At 51.1% G+C, this 4,826-nt stretch overlaps 1 protein-coding gene across 1 annotated transcript in view; it reads left to right on the top strand.

Annotated features, from left to right (window-relative positions):
• The window catches only part of LOC137658976 (alpha-amylase-like), a 14,528-nt gene that overhangs the window by 949 nt on the left and 8,753 nt on the right, over positions 1–4,826 (top strand). The window lies entirely within an intron of this gene.

The following is a 4,826-nucleotide window of genomic DNA, read 5'->3' as shown; positions in this document are numbered from 1 at the left end:
CTAGCCATTACTGTACTGTACCTTGCCGGCCGGCAGAGCTGGCCGGCAGGGGTATTACTGTACCATATGTCATTCTACTTCTGGACCTAGTATAGGTTGGGATATGGATTGACTAAGCCCATTGCCGGCCGGCAGAGACGCTGGACGGCAAGGGTCTTATGTTTTCGAGTGCTGCCCGGACCTCTCTTGGTCCCTCATCCATGCCTGCCGGCAGAGCCGGACGGCATTGGTCAAGGAAGCCTGAATTAAGTTTCTCCCCTTCCTTATATGCACTCTTTCGGTTGCCGGGCTTGGGGGGTTGTGTACACTCTTATCCCGGCATCCATTCTATTTTCTTCTAGTGCTGTACCTGTCCCGGCAGCCGGCCTATGAGGCCGGCTGCCGGCCTGTGAGGCCGGCAGCCGGGCAGGGGTAGTCTTCTGGTTCTTTTGCTGCCGGCTGGCATCGGTCTTGTACCTTTGCCGGCCGGCTTATGTCAGTCCTTGTCTGCCGGTCACCAAGAGTGTGGCCGGCAGCTGGGTACTACCTTGTGTAGTTGCTGGCCGGCAATCATTGCCGGCCAACACTGGCTGTTACTGGCCGGCAGCTGCTGCCGCCGGCACAGGCATTTGAACCAGAGGGCTGCCGCCCTATAGCTGTTAAGTAGTATACTTTAAAGCTAATTGTGGTGTGTGCCGGCCGGCAAAGGCAGGCCGGCACACATCCTCCTATACTGTACTAGTATTCTTCTGTATAGCATATACAGTAAGAAGAAAACTATAGTAAAAGTTTAGGTACAGCACTGTATCTTCTAACACTATTGTGTTTTCTTACACAGCCCTTTGCTGTTGCCCTCAGACAGGAAGCAGAGTTCTTCCCCGTCTATTATCCAGGATTTTTAAAAATCATTGCCTAGGTGTGAGCTCCACCTGTTTCCTCTGGAAACCTTGCATTGGTTACTCTAGTAGAGATAAACCATTTTTGATTTTATTATCCGGAAGGCTGCAACAATGGGTTGTGAGGGAAACACAAGTGTGTGTCTTTCATTTATGAATTGTTATGCTATAATATGCATATCCAGTGATACATAGTTCACTTGATACTCATGGAAATTTCTTCTCTTTACAGGAGGACCCTCCGAAGTGCGGAAATGTTTTCTGCAATGTCCGCAGCAAAAACCTCTGCGGACATGAGTGTTGTAGGAGACACGCAGCATGCGCTGTCTCCAAGGATGATCTCCAGTATTGGGACCCTCAGGTATGTACTGTATGCACTAACCTGATTACTGAGGCTTTTGATTCCCCTAGAACGGCGGAATCAAGGGATATAGCTAGGAAAAGCTTCGTACTTGGGTAAGGGGCTTCAAGAAGAACACCTCTGGCCCTTATCTTCCAAGTGAGAAGATGAGGGCGTATCTTTTTCCCCAGGCATCAGCTGAGGCAGTGATTCCCCAGCCTCAAGAGGAGATCCTTCAAGATCAAGTCCAGGTGGACGAGGAAGTCGCAGATGCGATGCAAGACATCCAGTTGTGTGACAGGATGTCTGACCTGGACGATCGTTTGGAAGAAGACCTCCTGGCAGAATGTCAGGATCAAGTCCAAACCCCGGATGTCGTAGAGGATGAGGTCGACGAGGTGTCGGCTACTCCGGTTCAGATGCCGGAGCCTATCCCCTCAACATCGGCTGGCCTCCCAGTAGAACTGGGACAGGCCCTCTCTTCGATTGTTGGAATGATCCAACAAATGCAGAAGGAGAATCAGGAGAAGGCGGCTGCAATGGAACTGCGTATGCAGTCCCTGGCAGAATCACATGGGCCCCGGAAAAGGCTCAATGTGAAAGACCTTCCCATATGCTCAGATGCTAACCCATGGAGGTATGCTGAGCACATGCCGATGACGACTGGAAAGATCGTCATTTCGGATAAGCTGGGTTCAGTTCCCCTAGAGGAGGTAGAATTCTGTCCCAGCAAGGCATCATATCCGGACTGCTATGTCCGGCTGAGAAAAGAACCAGCTTCAAGGGAGGAGACAGAGCCGAAGGAGGTCATTGTTATGGACCACGCTAAGGCTCAAGCCCTACTTTCATCCTCGATGAAAGAGAGGGGCTTCTCGAATTCGAAGGTAGCTGCATTGAGCAAGAAGCTCCCTTCGTTTGTGTCCTCTCCTGATAGAGCCTTCCCCTTTTTACAGAAAGGGTTTACGGCTGTCCTAAAGGCAGTCGAGGCCGGCAAGCCTTGCCCCTCCCTGGAGGAGTGTAAACCCTTGTCGCTGGCTCTACCTATGGACCACAAAGACTGGAAGGATGTCCATCTAACATTCTCAGTGGGAAAGTTGGAGGCTGATATTGCCGGACGGCAATTCGGCGAGGACCTCCCCAAGCTGTCCGAATCTCTTTTACGAAGAGAGTTCGAGACAAAAGAAAGACTGGCTGCCTCAATGTCTCATCAGACTACTCTCGAGACGATGGCAAGTGACCCCAAGGTCCATGAAATGTTCATGGTAGTGGCTAAGTCTCACTTAGCCACAGTGACGAAGGACCTTTATAACTTCGTCAAAGCAAGGAGAGCTTGCAGGGAGTTCGTGTTCACCGGGGCTTCGGTGAGACACGAGCCAAGGAAGTTAATCTCCTCCAACATTTGGGGAAAAGACCTTTTCCCTACCGATGTGGTCAAAGAGGTTGTTGATATGGCCGCCGTGGAGAATAGAAATCTTCTCCAGAAGTGGGGCCTGGCTATCAAAAGAAAAATCTTCCCCGGATGAGGGTCCTCAACCAAAGAGGAAGAATATGAAGACTAGGCTACCATCTCGGCCAGCCAAGCCTTATAGACAGCAACAGCAACTGCAATTGCCTTTGCCTCCAGTGCCCCAGTTGGTGGCACAAACCCCGACTGCCTTTCAGTGGGTACCCCAGGCGGTGCCAGGTCAGTCAACCACATTCGCCCCAACGTTCGAAGGACAGTCTTCTTCCTTTCGTGCAAAACCTAGAGGAGCAGCCAGAGGCTCGTCTAGGCGCCCCTCAAGGGGAAGGGGATTCAGAGGTGGTCGTGGTCAGGGAGGCAAGACCTCAGGACGGCAGTCCAAGTGAAATGATACCGGTAGGAGGGAGACTGATGAAATTTTGGGATCGCTGGACCTTCGATCCCTGGGCCCAAAGCCTACTCAAGAATGGACTGGGTTGGAGCTGGTACAGCACTCCACCCCCATGCCTTCGGTTTTTCCAACACTCCACCCCCATTTTGGAGGAGTACGTTCAAGAACTGTTGGAGAAAAATGTGATCCGAAAGGTGAAGTCCATCAAATTCCAAGGGAGGCTGTTTTGTGTTCCCAAGAAAGACTCGGAAAAGCTCAGAGTCATTCTGGACTTGTCACCACTCAACAAGTTCATAGTGAATTGCAAATTCAAGATGCTAACACTGCAACACATAAGGACCTTACTGCCCAAGAGGGCATACTCAGTCTCTATAGACTTGTCAGACGCCTATTGGCACATTCCAATCAGCCGTCGACTCTCCCCCTACCTAGGGTTCAGGCTACAACGAAAACTGTACGCCTTCAGAGCCATGCCATTCGGGCTAAACATAGCCCCAAGGATTTTCACGAAGCTTGCGAGCGCAGCTCTCAAACAATTACGCCTAAAGGGAATTCAGGTAGTAGCCTACCTGGACGACTGGCTGGTGTGGGCAGCATCCGAGACCGAATGCTTGCAAGCTTCCAGTCAGGTGATCCAGTTCCTAGAGTACCTAGGCTTCAAGATCAACAAGAAAAAGTCTCGACTTTCTCCATCCCAAAAGTTCCAGTGGCTGGGAATCCACTGGGACCTTTTGTCACATAGTTTCTCCATCCCAATGAAGAAAAGGAAGGAGATAGCGGGCTCTGTCAAGAGACTTCTAGATTCCAAAAGGATATCAAGACGCGAACAGGAGAGGGTACTAGGCTCTCTCCAGTTTGCTTCAGTGACAGACCCAGTGCTAAGAGCACAGCTAAAGGATGCAACCGGAGTTTGGAGAAGGTATGCATCAAACGCGCGAAGAGACCTGAGAAGACCAGTGCCGCCTCGGCTACGTACTCTTCTCAGACCTTGGTCCCAAGCCAGACATCTAAAGAAGTCTGTTCTTCTTCAGCCACCTCCCCCGTCGTTGACGATTCACTCAGACGCCTCAAAGGAGGGATGGGGAGGTCACTCTCATCGGAAAAAAGTCCAGGGGACTTGGTCCAAGCTATTCAGGACCTTTCATATAAACTTTCTAGAAGCTATGGCAGTGCTCCTTACCTTAAAGAAAGTCTCCCCGCGTCACTCGATCCACATAAGATTGGTGACAGACAGCGAGGTGGTTGTGAGATGCTTGAATCGACAAGGGTCGAGGTCACCACCTCTCAACCAAGTGATGTTAGCCATTTTCCGATTGGCGGAAAAGAAGAAGTGGTACCTGTCGGCAGTTCACCTTCAAGGAGTCCGCAATGTGACAGCGGACGCTCTATCCAGGTTCACACCGATAGAGTCGGAATGGTCCTTAGACGCAGGATCATTTTCCTTCATTCTGAATCAAGTCCCAGAACTGCAAATAGACCTCTTTGCGACGAAAGACAACAAGAAGTTGCCCCTGTACGTGTCCCCGTACGAGGACCCCTTAGCGGAAGCAGTGGACGCAATGTCCCTCGACTGGAACAGATGGTCCAGGATTTATCTGTTCCCTCCTCACAACCTTCTGTTGAGGGTCCTCAACAAACTGAGATCCTTCAAGGGGGTAGCGGCAATAGTGGCCCACAAGTGGGCGAACAGCATGTGGTTCCCCTTGGCGTTGGAACTACAGATGAAGTTCGTGCCGCTACCACATCCAGTTCTGACCC

This window comes from Palaemon carinicauda, chromosome 19 (assembly GCF_036898095.1).
Source record: "Palaemon carinicauda isolate YSFRI2023 chromosome 19, ASM3689809v2, whole genome shotgun sequence".
In the NCBI taxonomy this organism is placed as follows: Eukaryota; Metazoa; Arthropoda; class Malacostraca; order Decapoda; family Palaemonidae; genus Palaemon; species Palaemon carinicauda.
This window is presented reverse-complemented; position numbering and strand designations above follow the sequence as displayed.